Genomic DNA, 15,458 nt, shown 5'->3' with positions numbered 1-15,458 from the left:
GAGTTAAGTGGCCAATAGCTAGGCAGGAGAGGAAGTTGAGACTTCCAGAGAGTGATAATTACTCAGGAAAGAATCTGAGGCATAGGGATTTTGCCACTGAGATATGGAACAAGTTGGATGCACAGTACTGAGCCACATGTCAGAACAAAGATTAATATAAGTGGGTTAACTTAAATTATAATAGCTAGTTGTGAACAAGCCTAAGCTAAGGCCAAGCTTTCATAATTAATAAAAAGTCTCCACATCATTATTTTGGAGCTAACTGTCCAAAGAAAGTCCGACTATACTTCACTGTACATCATTTTTCTTTTCAAGCTAAACACTATTTCAAATTATAGCACCTGAGTGTTTGCTTTTATAAAGTATGAATTCTCCAACAGAATTCAAGTTCTACAAAGGAAAGAGTTGTTTTCTGTTCATCTATAAACAACAATAACAACAAGTTCATTTATATTTGGACCCCTAGTTGACCATGGTACAAGATAGAGACTTCTCCTTTCCCCCTACCTGGGCCACTACAAACTCCACCTGCTTTGACTGGCATATTATGCTAACTAGACACTAGGTAAAGCTATGTACTATATTCTCCTTGGGTCACCAGAACACCATTTTCCTTTCTTGGGACCCATACCAGCCATGGGGCCAGGAAGCTTCTTCTTCTACCTCCTTCCTCTACAGATAGACAAAACCCCTGGCTGTCTTTCCTAGAACTCCATGTTCATCACTTGGTTGGTCTTTCCACTTCCTTCTACCTAGGACCCTCAACACTCTTTGTGCTTTCTAGAAACCAATATATACCATGATGCCAAAAGGTGTCTCTCCTTTTCATCCCTAGCCTAACAAAACCTCTTACTTATTTCACTAGGACTCAATGTTTATCACTCTTCAAACTCTCTAAGAGACACTCTAACAAACAGGCAGGTCTCCAGTAAGACACCGGAGTTATCATTACTCTTAGCTATGTCCACTCTGACCCAGGACCTTCTGAGGAGCCTAGCTTTATAGCTGACTTTGGCAGGAGAAACTCTCCTAGGGTAGATGTGCTTAGGATCATATTAAACTGTTAAGCCCATTACTCTGTCTCAGAATAAGGAACATCTATAGTTGTATCACAGCTTCCTTTGACTCTGATGTCCTTAGGCCTCAAGCTTTCCAGATCACATCATTCTACCTCTCAGCTTGGGACTCTCCCTGGCCATCTACATGACACTGGGAACAGACCTATGCCCAGATATATATCCCTTCAAGACTACCCAACATTGTCTAGCCCACTATCATTCCTCTAGGTTTCATCAGTTAGATTAAAAGCATGTATCCATATCAAAAGACAAAATCAAAACTGTAACTTTAGATACCCAGGTTTCATTGCAAGAATATAAACAACAAGAAAGACAAAAAAAATGTCTCCCTCAAATACTACCCACCATACAATTGTCACCAATGAAAAGAACTTAGATGAAACTCAAAGCATAGAATGGAAAAGACTGTTATAAACATGTTCATAAAGTTCAGGCAACTCAAAAAAATATAAATAAACATCTGAATAGGCTTTAAAAGGACAGGAATAAACTCCCAATTGAAGTAAAAGACAACATGAACAAGTACCAGAATAAAATATTTAGGAGAATTGAGGAAAGGAACATTGAGTTCAATGAAGGAATGGAAATTCTAAGAAAAAAAAACTGAAAATAAAGTGAGAAATTTAAAACTTAATACAAAGATCTCAGCCAAATGTCTCACTAACAAAATTACCTATATCAAAGAAAAATAGTAGGATTTGATAAAGGGTAGAAGAAATTGTTCATTCAATCCAAGAAAGTATAGGGCTGTTTTATAAAGTGAAAAAATGAAAAAACAATCTCAAGAATGGAATATGAAAGAACTCTTGGACACAAAAGAAAAGTTCAAATCTTTTAATTTGGAGATGGGATGGGGAAAAACATCATATTTAGTGAAATAATAGAAGACAAATTTCTAAATCTAGGGAAGAAATAACCATGACCACTAAGTCAATTCTACAGGCAATACTGAAAAGAATCTTTCATACTGAAGAGAAGTATAAGCAGTTTTAGCAGACAGGGAAAAGAAATGCTATTAGGACAGCAATAGAAAGCAAATTAAGACACTATTGTTAAAGAGGACACATAGTTGGGTTATAAACATAGAAATCAAGTAGGTACTGACCTAGAAGCTTCATCCCTACTATCTAGTTTTCATGGTTCTAGAGAGTGTTCTTCAAGCTACCAGAGAAGAAAAGTAATCATCAATCTCTACCAGCTGGAAACCTTATAAGCTACAATAATGAATCTGTTGGCAAGATATCCTTTCAAGTGTTGTAGTGGGATAGATATTATTGAAGTAACCAACCACTCCTGATCAGTTTAAGGTCCATTCCACAAAACAGAACTCATACCTGGTATGCATCAAGAAAATGTGGCTAGATAAATAACAAACCCTAGGGTAGAAGTTACTACCATTATCCTGCTAAGTAGACATAATATTAAAATTATTGCTAATTACTCATTGCTATACCTATAGATTAGTGTATTTGTCAACCCTTGTTAGTGAAGATTCTTCTTGTAATAAATAGCAATTATCACAGAAATCCACAACTGATTAATGTTCAGAAAATAAATGATTGTGGAATGTTCTGTTCTAAATGGATCAGCTATGTCACACCCTTCTTTCCAAAGTTCAGAGATGGTCAGGGAGCAATTGTACAAGCCAAAAGTGTTAGATGACTATAAGGAAATGATGTTTGCTAGACACAAAGGCAGATGTACATATGAACTCAAAATGATTATATCAGCATGCACAAGACCTGTACAAGCTCAAATCAGACAAATCTGCATAACTAGAATAGGTAGTCCCAATATACCAGGCCCCAGCTGAGGAGATATTGGCATTTGGTACTTGTTGGGAAAGGAGAGTCAGTTTACTTTAAGGATGTGTTCCTGGTAGGCCAATCACTCTCCAGGGCAGTCCCTATATTAAGGAATATTTGGACAACAGAAATTCCATTTGATGACAAAGAGGGAGGAACAGGGAGAAGAGAAAAGGAGAAGAGGGAGAAGGGGAGATGATAGCTAGATATAGATAGATTGATAGATGATAGATAGATAGATGATAGATGATAGATAGATAGATGATAGACAGATGATAGATAGATAGATAGATAGATAGATAGATAGATAGATAGATAGATAGATAGATATAGATAGATGAATAGATAGATAGCAGGAAGCTCTGTGCATAGGGTATTGAGGGTGGATGTGGGGTTAATTGTGTCTATGGGTAGAGTAATGCAAGATTCTAAAAGAATTTATAGAGATATTATCTTGTAGGTAAAGGCAGGGTACTTTGTACTTAAGTTATGCTTCCTTTTTGTTATGACTTTTTATTTTATGAGTATATTTATGCTATCCAAATAGCAATTATTAAAATGAGAATGTAATAATTATGCTGAACTTAAATAGCATATAAGCTTTGAATTTTAGTGACAAAAATACACAATATCATTAACCAAATGTAAATATCAGGATTTCTTTTCATTCCTATTAAAGATCACAATGTCACTGATATCTATAACATTGAGTAGGGTATCCTACTGGGGTACTTTACTCACGTTTTTCAGCTGAATTTTCTTCTTTTTTATATGAAAAATTGTTTTCTACAATTATAGCTTCTTCTAGTCTGTTAATAACCACTATTCCTTTTACACTTTGAAAATATTTTCATTGTTCATATTCATATCTGTCCTACTATCTATTACTCTCATTTCATTATCTATCATATATTTCTTAGCCTTTTTCAGTGTTGGGAATTGAATTTGGTGCTTTGTTTATGGCAAGGCAAAATTCCTATTAAAGATGAGCATTATCTGCCCTGGATTAGTATCCATTTTGATTATTCATTGTCAGTCTCTTTTTGCCAAGTTTTCAAATAAGTAAGGAGATAAACATACCTAGTCACTCACCCATGGACACTATAAGTTATTTTCCAAAACTTAAACATACCCAAGATCCCCTGAAACTAAAGATAAGCAAAGCAGGCTGAAACAAAACTTAAAGCCAATATAGTATTATCTATGCTCAAGACACTGCTGGATTTTTCTCTTTTTCAGAGTAGATGTTCCAAGTTGATGAATTTTGTTTGCCAAGGGACATTTAACAATGTTTGGAAGACTTTTAGTGTTATGGTGATGGAGATGAGGGAGGGATGCTGGTGGTATTTTTTGAGTGGAGAAAAAATACAGCTGAATTTTCTATAATGTTTATAATAGCCACCCCCACCAACATGAAGCTATTACTAAACTAAAATGCTTCTAGTTCTGAGGTAAGAAACTCTACTCTAGAGCCAGTATGATTGGCAAAAGAAATGGAACATTTTTACCTTTTATGCAGCTCTAAAACCTGAAATTTCTCATTTTCTTCTGGCTTTTTTTCAAATGTTTTGGTCTTACCATACAAAAATTCTTGTGAAAAGAGTTGACCAAGGGATTGAGCAGACACAGGATCCTGTTTTTCCTCTCATGATCACAAGTCTGAATTTAATGGATGACATCATCAGACTGATCTACCCAAATGTATTACAGCACTGAGGTATTCAGTGAACATTAAATGAAGTCATCAATGTGGGTCTATACACATGCAGCTTTGTTCTTATGAGAAAAAGAAGCATGGACAATATACTGCAAGGGAAACTGTACATCAACTGAAAAAGTACTCCATAGAATTTCAAAATAAATCAACAACTTTTCCAGCTGCACATCTGACAGATCTGCTTCTAGAAGACACACACACACACACACACACACACACACACACACACACACACACACCTCAATAACTATCAGAAAATATATAACCTAATAAAAACAGGTCATGGATTTAAATAGGGAATTCTAAAAAGAATTTGTTTAAAGTGACTAATAAACACTTTTAAAAGTATTAAACATCCTTAGACATCAAGAATGTGAAAATTAAAACGACTTTGGAATTTTGCTTCTCCCCATCAGAATATGAGAAAAATAAAATAATAAAATAAAATGGCAACAAATGCTGGAGAGAATGTTGGGAGGAGGTTCTCTTAATTATTGTTTGTAGGAGTTTAAAATGCTACATCCACTGTGATAATCCGTGTGGATGTCCATCAGAAATCTAGAAAGAGAACAACCATATGTCTCAGTTCTACTGCTTGTGGTTTGTATTCAGGGGACTCTGTCTCACTACAAAGACTTAATCAACCAGGTTCATTCATTGCCCCTCTATTCACAATAGGTAAGAAATGGAAGCAACCTAGATATCCATACTCTGATGAGTGGATAATGAAAATGTGGTACATACATAGACTAGAAATTTTATTCAGCTCTGAAGAGAAATGAATTATGGAATTTGCAAGTAAATAGATTGAATTGAACAAAATTGCATGAAGTAACCCAGGTCCACAACAACAAATGCCATGTGTTCTTCCTCATCTGTGGATCCTAGCATCAAGTCCTTATATATATGTGTGTTTAGGTTGGAGTATATATGGAAGTCAGGAAAGTAGAAAGGAACAGTTGGAGAGAGATGTCTCAAGTGACAGAGTTTAGCAGGACATAGGTCATATGAAGATAGGGTGAATTTGAGGCAGTTTAAACTGGGATTGGAGTAGGAAAATATGGAGTTAGGGGGAGAGGGATGATTAAACAAAATGCATGTCACATGAGAAATCCAAATGGAAGTCTAGTACTTTGTACCCCAGTTAAAAATATAAGTGGTAAAAGGAAGATATCCTGCTTGGCTGGGTAATGTTGAACTTCATAGCAGGAATTAATAAATACAAATCCCAGTGTACTCTATGAAATATCTTCTTGTTGTCAGGGAGACCCTAAAGCCTTTAAAATCATGCAAGCCATTGTCATTAATCTTGGATGCCTACCAGAACCACTTGATCAGACCTTATTTATGAATACACCACATATCTTCAATGCAAGATATAGAGACATCAACCTGGAATTGAGTTGGGAGTTTCCTCCCTGATGGCCAGCTTTTATAGTGTTGGAGAGAGAATATAAGCAAGCTGGTGAAGGAAAATAGGCATCAGTGGTTTTACCCACTTTAGAATCTTATGAACTATAATATAATATAATTCTGCCAGGTGAGCTGTGCCCACCTGTACCATAGTGGCATAACTGTTGTGGGAACAACCGAAGACTCCATGATTTGTTTTGAGGCCTACTCTAGCTATAAGAAGAAATCTATTTCTGTCACTGTGAACTTTACTCAAAAACTCATGGTTAAGGATGTCCTAGACCCTAGAGGAAAATTGACTGTCATTGGCACTAAATTTAACATAGTACCAATTTTCTTTCTGAATAATAGTCTATCCACATAAACAAATTCTATTCTAAGTTTTAATCATAGTAACAGTTAAAACCAGGAGATGCAGATGTGCATAAATGTGCATACTGAAAATAAGGGATTGTTGAGTACTCAGCTCTGAACAGGACACTTATACCATATCCTGTGCCAATAGTACAATGTGGAAAAGAAAATGGGAAACATCAGGAATACTCTAATCTTTGCTCACAAAAGCTTCTTTTTTCAATAGACAGCAGGCAGTGTAGAGGCTCATCAGTGGTCAAAGTGCTATAAGTAAGTGACTCTGAGAATTCATTCCTAAAATAGACATTTATACCAACCCCCACTCACACAATTCTCAGTGAACATTGCAGATGACAGGGGTAAAGGAATATAAGATCTGGAGAATGGGGGTTATATTGTCACCTTCTGTCTTCTAGGCATGACATGGTCATTGTACTCATGCACTCATAGTATCTGTGGCTACCTGCACAGAAGCAAGCCATTCAAATTTCCATCATGAATGGAAGAGGAGCTCATGAGACTCCACCCCTAGCTGAGGATTGATTGGTAGTTGATGATTGCTGGGGGAGTAATAGAATTTTTTCTGTGATGATGTGGTTAAAGGTAGCTAGACATGTGTCAGTGGATGAACCCATACCCATGCACATACAGGTAGCACCAACTAGATAACATGACAAAAACACAACAAAAACAAAAAAAATCCCTTCTTTTAGAAAACGAGTGCCTTTATATTTTTAACATCTCTAAAAAAAAATCCCTTCTTTCAGAGATGTTAAAATAAAGATGTGAAGGCATTAAGATGAAAGGGGAGCAAGTTGGGGATATCCAGCTAGTTGTAGGGATAAAAGAGGAGAATATATGTGATCATAATTGATTGAAACAGGTAAGACATTCTCAAAGAATTAACTTTAAAATGTTATTATTAAAAATGTATGTGGCCGGGCGGTGGTGGCGCACACCTTTAATCCCAGCACTCGGGAGGCAGAGCCAGGTGGATCTCTGTGAGTTCGAGGCCAGCCTGGACTACCAAGTGAGTCCCAGGAAAGGCGCAAAGCTACACAGAGAAACCCTGTCTCGAAAAACCAAAAAAAAAAAAAAAAATGTATGTACAGGGGCTGGATAGATGTGTAGCTTGATTTTTCCGCCTCGCCCACAGTCAGGACAAATCTCTGTCACCCGCCAGTCCCACAGCCGCTCAGACCCAACCAAGTAAACACAGACACTTATATTGCTTTCAAACCGCATGGCCGTGGCAGGCCTCTTGCCAACTGTCCTTATCTTGCTAACTGTGCTTTTATCTTAAATTGATCCATTTCCATACATCTATACCTTGCCATGTGGCTGGTGGCTTACTGGCGTCTTCACATGCTGCTGGTCATGGCAGCGGCTGCAGTGTCTCTGGTCATGGCGGCGGCTGCAGCCTCTCTGGTCATTGCGGCGGCTGCAGCGTCTCCTTCTGCCTTTCTGTCCTTTTATCCTGCCTAGCCACGGCCGATCAGGTTTTATTTATTAACCAATCAGAGCAACTTGACATACAGACCATCCCCCAGCACAGCCAAGTGCAGACCATCTCAAACACCTGCACTCAGGCCCATGGTCCTAATCATCCTCTATACGGACCTGCTGGGTAACGCCACAAAGAACCTGAGAATGGGCTCCCACAGGACATACAGAACATCCCACAGCACTTCCCCTTTCTTTTTTTTTTTAAAAGGAAGGTTTTAACTTTTACACATCTCCAAAGTCAGCTTGGTATATTTGGGAATTTGGGCGTAGCTTCTCTTAACTACTTCCTGCTGGAGGGGGGCGCTGTATCTTATGGGGATGCAAAGAAAATTTTAGGATCATGGAGTAGTCCGTGAGACCGTATCGTCTGAGCCAGTTGCCTTGAAATGATTCTGGATGTTGGATCATCTGGGCCATGGTGTCATCCGAGACCTTTCAGGTGGTCTTGGCTGGTCAAACCTGATGTATCTTAATCTGGAACAATTCCACAGCCTCTGGCTTTCTGTAGAGACAAAAGCAGAATCTCCTTTCCAAAATAACACATCCTTATATCCAAATTTTAAAGTCAAGATATCTTTAATATATACATATTGGTTTAACTCAACATCTTTTACGATCAAATGTTTTTCTGCAGTTAAAAATCCCAAAGACAATATAATCCAAACTCTCTGTGTGATATCCATCTTTACATGGCTTATTTTTTATATTACTTTTACTTTCTCTAACGACTTTTTTTAAACTTTCTATTTCTTTATATAACTGTCTATGTTCCTTTTCCTCTCTCTTCCAAGCCCCAGGAACCCGCCAGTAACTCAAACCGGCGGCTGCTGCTCATTTGAGAGAGAGAATTAGGAACTGTGGGGCGTTTACCGACGTCACCGTTCCTGTAGAACTTACCGACGTCACCGCTCCGTGTGTTGAGTTCTGAATCCTCTTTACCACCACTCGAGGATTCTTCTCAGATCACACTTTATTGGAGCGCCTCTTGGTTAAGGGACTTTGTCTTTAGTATTTTTTTTTTTTTTCATAACACCGGCCTTTATCCCTGTTCATTTGTCCTTTTTCTTTAGTCCCCTTTTTTTTTTTTTTTTCCCTTTTTTTCTTTAGCCCTTTTTTTCTTTAGCCCTTTTTTTCTTTAGCCCCACGTTCGGGCGCCAAATGTAGCTTGATTTTTCCGCCTCGCCCACAGTCAGGACAAATCTCTGTCACCCGCCAGTCCCACAGCCGCTCAGACCCAACCAAGTAAACACAGACACTTATATTGCTTTCAAACCGCATGGCCGTGGCAGGCCTCTTGCCAACTGTCCTTATCTTGCTAACTGTGCTTTTATCTTAAATTGATCCATTTCCATACATCTATACCTTGCCATGTGGCTGGTGGCTTACTGGCGTCTTCACATGCTGCTGGTCATGGCAGCGGCTGCAGTGTCTCTGGTCATGGCGGCGGCTGCAGCGTCTCCTTCTGCCTTTCTGTCCTTTTATCTTGCCTAGCCATGGCCGATCAGGTTTTATTTATTAACCAATCAGAGCAACTTGACATACAGACCATCCCCCAGCACAGCCAAGTGCAGACCATCTCAAACACCTGCACTCAGGCCCATGGTCCTAATCATCCTCTATACGGACCTGCTGGGTAACGCCACAAAGAACCTGAGAATGGGCTCCCACAGGACATACAGAACATCCCACAGCATAGATGTCTCAGAGGTTAAGAGCATTAGCTGCTCTTCCAGAGGTCCTGATTTCAGTTCCCAGCAACCACATGGTGGTTCACAACCATCTATAATGAGATCCAGTGCCCTCTTCTGGCCTGCAGGCATACAAGCAGGTAGAACACTGTACACATAATAAATAAATAGATCTTTAAAAGAAATGTATGTACAAAGAAAAGAAAGCAGAGTCCATGTGAGGACATGGTACACGACAACCATCTTCAAAAGAGATATGTCTCAGGGGGTATCATACCTGTGGGCTCTTTGATCCTGTGCTTTCAAGTCTAGAACAGAGAAATAAGCTGCCCCAACTATGATATTTTGCTATGACAATCCTATCAAAGACAGTTTCCTGCATTCGCTATGAATTGTGGGGAAATGATGCTTTATGTATAATAATGCCTTTATGAAAGCAATCATTGAAAACCCCACCATTCCATAATGTATAGCTGTACTCAAAGTGTAGCTTTGTATGTTGCCCATAGTGATGAGAAAAACAAAAAGTCAAAAATTTTAAGGAGTTCAAATAATCAGTTTTACTGAGTAGAATGAAAGAATATTATAAAATAAAATGAAATACATGATTATTAAACAGCAGAATTACACACACACACACACACACACACACACACACACACACACACATACACACACAATGATTTAAATGGCAATTGGAGAACTGTTTCTAATGAGAGCAAATGCTGTGCACAACATTTTCCTATTGTATTTTTGATATTTTGAAGTGATTTTTTAATTTCTATTGTTCTCTTCTCAGATAGCTTTCATTTAGTTTTGTTTCCTGAAGTTTTATAATCCGTACTTTCAAATGTCAGTAAATTTCAATGAAGCCACTTGAGAGCTTTGTTTTTGAAGTGTTAGACCTATTACCATTGTTAAATTCAGTATTGTGTTTAATGTTCTCTAGTCATCCTCCTGTATTTTCAAATATCAAGTAATACTGCAGAAACATGAATGATTCTCTTTGTACTCATCCTTCCATCGTTTATGTGTTGTAAGGTTTCAGGGTCTAAAATTCTTAACCACTATGTATACTTCCCATTTATTTTCTGTGCTTTCACAGATATCTTAGTAGCTTTTCCTTAAGCATGTTAAGAAGGCAATGTTCGTACTGAGTGAGCATTTCACATCGTGATGTGGAAGCACCTTCTAAATGGATCTTATAATTTTGGCTTATATCAGAGTACATAGTCCACAGTACTTCTTGTGCAAAGTTTCCTGTGGTAGTTGACTTTTTTTCTATAAAAGCAGTTTTGGATGAGAGCTGTTAGGGCTTGTTCCTTACCAAAGCATAGCCTAGGGCAGAGTCCATTTCAGAAATAACCTCCAACATGGTCATCTACATTGTTAGAAGGCAATTGCAAAGGCCCAAGAGTTTCTCTTACCCTTGTAAGGACAACATGGTCTCCAAATAATGAATATTTTTGTTGAATCACTGCTCATGATTGATTATGTAAGCCACTATAAATTAATTGGGCCAAATTCCCAAACCTCTTGACTCTGATTAGTCTCCCTCTTTTATTTTTTTCTTTTGCCCTTTGAAGTATAAAACTAAAACATGTTTAGTAACTTCAATCTAACTTCATCTGCCCACTCTGGTATATTACTATACTAATATCTTCTTTTTAAACTTGACATTTTCTGTCCATTATTCTTCCTAAATCTTAGAAGAGTCAAGTGTCCCAAAGCATTTTACATTTTTTACCCAGGCTTCTCTTTCATCTGTGGATATTTCTTTTTGCTTTCTCAACTGACATAAGCTTTAACATTTATTTCAGCCATAATCAAAGAAGCTTCCTCCTGCAGTACAACAAATACAGAGACCCACAGCCAGACATTATCCAGAGAGTGAGAAAGAAATGTTGGAACACTCAGTCCTAAAGGGAATGTCTCCATCAAATCCTTCCCCTCAGGGCTTAGAAAACCCTGGGGAAGAGGAGATAGAAAAAACCCAGTGTAAGAGTCAGAGGGGATGGACAGTACAAAGAGAGCAAGGTCCTCTAAATCAACATGATCAAAGCTTATACGAACTCATATAGACTAAAGCAGCATGGCCAGGGCCTGCACAGGTCTGCACCAGGTCCTGTGCATATAAATTATGGCCTCCAATTTAGTGCTCTTATGGAAATCCTGAGTGAGTATGCAAACCGGTGGGTCTCTGTTTTTTGTGCCTTCTCTTGGACTTCTTTCTTCTCCTGTTTGTTTTTATCCAATCCTGGAGTTTTAGCTTTTGACTTAGCTCATTACATTATATTTTACTTTATTATTATCCCTTAGAGGGTTTTTTCCTAATGAGAGACTGAAAGAGAGTGGATCTAGACAGGAGGTTAGATATGAATGAATTGGGAATAATAAGAGAGGGGAAATTATGTGAGGAAAACATCAGAATATATTATGTGAGGAAAATATTATGTGAGGAAAAAATACCACATATATTTTCCTGTTTATATTGTTTCTTTTATCATCTCATCAAAGAATATTTTACAAATAAACGATAAACTATTGAATATAGTTTCATATATGTTGTCAAATGTATACAGTTGTATAATTCAAACAACATTCAAAATGCAGAATAACTCAATCTCTAGCAAGTTCTCCTAAAAGGGCTTTCCAGTCTGTCTTTTTCCACCTTCAATCAATATGGTTGTTATTTCAAGCATCACAGTGTGGTTGTGTCTGCTGAAACCTTCAAATGGATGGAATCCTATCAGAACTGCACTTTGAACCTCGCTACTTGATTTATCCCAGTGCTTTTGAGATGTGGCTATGGCATAACAGATGTCAGTATTTTGCTATATCTTATCACTGGGTGCTATTCCATTGTATATCATAGCTGGCACTTAACATTCCAGTTTTCAGGCATCTGGACTTATTTTACTTTTAGCATATCTTAACATAAGCATTCATGATCACAGATTTTAATGTTTTTAGTTATGTATATGTTTATATGTGTCTTTCTATGGGTACATGTACAAGAATGAAGGCACCCTTGGGAGGAAGAGGCATCCTATCTCTCTGGAACTGTAGTTACAGACAGTTATAAATCACTTTATATAGGTTCTAGGAATTGAGTCTGGTCCTGTGCAAAGGAATATGCTTTCTGAACCATTCAGCCATCTCTATAGACCACCCCTCCATGCTTTCACATGTACATTCCTTTTCAAAACTACTTAATTTGGATAAATATGTGGGAGTGAATTGCTAGTGGGTGTATTTTAATACATGTTAAAATTTGTTAAATGTTTCCACTATCTACATTAACTTTTATATCTTTGTCATATAGATGATCATTGTTATTGATGCATATTTGACAAAGTATTTTTAAAAGCCAGAAACACTTTTCAGGCCACCTTATAATGCAAGACATTCTCCTTTTTATAAGATACTAACTAATTCCTTGTCACTCTGTTCATGGTTCATTGGAAGGACTCATCTGTGAACTTCACATGCAGCTGCTGTACTGAATCCATCATTTCTGTCTTGAAATCCTCTCCTTGCACATTGGGACATCAAATTGTCTTTCCTTCTTCAACTCTTCAAAAGTTTCCTTACTTTTTGTCTGCTCTTTAAAAGTTTGAATTACCAATGGGGTATCCTCAGTGTCCTATTCTTTTATGTTTGTCTGTCTATATATTTACCAGTTATTTTTCTTTTCTCTTTCTTTCTTTCTTTCTTTCTTTCTTTCTTTCTTTCTTTCTTTCTTTCTTTCTTTCTTTCTTTCTTTCTTCTTTCTTTCTTTCTTTCTTTCTTTCCTTCCTTCCTTCCTTTCTCTCTCTCGCTCTTTCTATCTTTCTTCACCTTTCTATTTAGATTTAGAATTCTGAACTTATATTCATTTTATTATAAAATGCTTACATGTATGTATAATACATGGTATTCAGTGAATAACATCAATCTCATCTCAATATTTGCTTCAAAGTCATGATGGGTTTTCACCCTTGAAGTATGGAATCCAATCATTAGAAGTAACTGAAAAGGTTGACTCTTTGATAAGGAGACGTACAGGCACATTGTCATTTACTAAAGAATAAAAGTTTCTTTGATGATGAGTTCTATCATCTATAGAATGAAAATACATCACTCATAATTTTTTATCATTTTTTCTTTAGTTAATGACAACTGTAGTTGAACTGAGACCTTAACACATATCATGCACATTTACAAAATTGGATGTAAAAGCAGCAACTGTCTAAATTGGAATTTTAGGGAGAACAAGCCATCCATGTTCCTAAATCATTCTGAAAGGTAGATTTCTGGTGTCTTTTTGGACTAGAATGAAACCATTATTCTGCTAACAAAGATATGTCAAAGTGTGAATGTATCAAAGCCAGTTTCAGAGAGGAAGATGTCAAGCTTGCTGAGTGTTTGTGTAGCTGCTACACAGAGCCTTGAGAGACCATGTAGATCATTTTTGTGATAACCCTGCATGCTTGCTCAAGCTCATTTTTCTCAAATCTTTCCTCACTAAGTTCATTGACTTTGTTTTCCATCTCTGAGGTTTTCTTAACCTCTGAGCCATTTATAACTTTAAAATATCTGTCAAATCTCTCTGATATACTGTGCTTCCATTACTAAGCCATTACTGTGGTATATATAGAATACCTTGTCTAAATATCCTTTTAAAAACAATATACACCCCAATTCTAGGTTCACTCCTCAATAACACATTACTTACAGGCCAAACACTTTTTCACAATTATAATGTTTTATATAATATCTATGTACATTGTTTGGTCTAGGGATACCATGGAGCTTAAAAGATATGCTATTATGTCCTGAGCAGAAAGTATTAACCATTCTTGAAAGGCAGCCATGTTTTTGTTTATACTCTGTTTCCTCACAAGATATATGCAACTTCTCTTACATTCCCTTTACCATTCACTTAAATCCCCTTTTACAGTATTTCTTGTTCCTCAGACAAGGCAAACTTTTTTTCCCATAGCCATATCTATGCCCAAATTGTCATTTCTACATTAAGCGGTACTCTCCTCCACTCCACTTTATATTCATGTGTTCACATTTCACAATTCGTGCCAAATCTGAACATTCATATTGACTGGTCTCAACATTTTGAACAGATCATATAAAAACTGCTGTCCATTGTGACATCCCTTTACAGAGCATAATTAAGTTAGATAAAACTACACAGAATTTAAGCAGTCAGTTGTTAAAATTATTTAGGTAAATCCAATAATGTTAGTGTTTACAAAGCATATTAGTGTTTACAAAGCATATCACATGTATCTATATAAAAATATTAAATAATTCTATCTCTGAGTCTTCCTTGTCACAAAGAGAATTACTATATGAATGGACTGTATCTAGCATCCTGATCAAATTTTAAAGAATTTTCAAAGCTTCAGCTTTGTCCTGTGATTTAAATTTGAAGCCATTAAGAGTTTACCTGAGTTTAATAACCACTCTATTTTTCTAGGCAAAAATGAACATTAAAATAGTAGAACTGTGTAATAATTAATTTTATCTTCACAGTGAAAAAGCAACTATATGAATTATAGTATAGATAGAATTTTAAACTTTTGATTGGCATATATTTGTTATATATAAAATGGCTTTAGTTTTCATACACATATTTACAAAACATATTTTGCTTTAGCTTTCTTAGATCTTTCTGGTTACATATGAATTTCAATATATTTTTCTATTTTTGTGAAGGAAATAATTGTGGTTATTTATTTGGGATTTCATTGATTCTATAAATTTCATATTTGCAAGCTTAATTCATGAACATTAAGTTCCTTTATATTTTATACTTTTTCTATTTTTTCAGAGATTTGAAATTTTCATTGTAGAAGTCTTATACCTCCTTAGATAAGTTTATTTCAAAATATTTTAT

This window comes from Peromyscus maniculatus, chromosome 1 (genome assembly GCF_049852395.1).
Source record: "Peromyscus maniculatus bairdii isolate BWxNUB_F1_BW_parent chromosome 1, HU_Pman_BW_mat_3.1, whole genome shotgun sequence".
Taxonomy (NCBI): domain Eukaryota; kingdom Metazoa; phylum Chordata; class Mammalia; order Rodentia; family Cricetidae; genus Peromyscus; species Peromyscus maniculatus.
The sequence above is the reverse complement of the archived record's forward strand: the minus strand, read 5'-3'. Positions refer to the sequence as shown.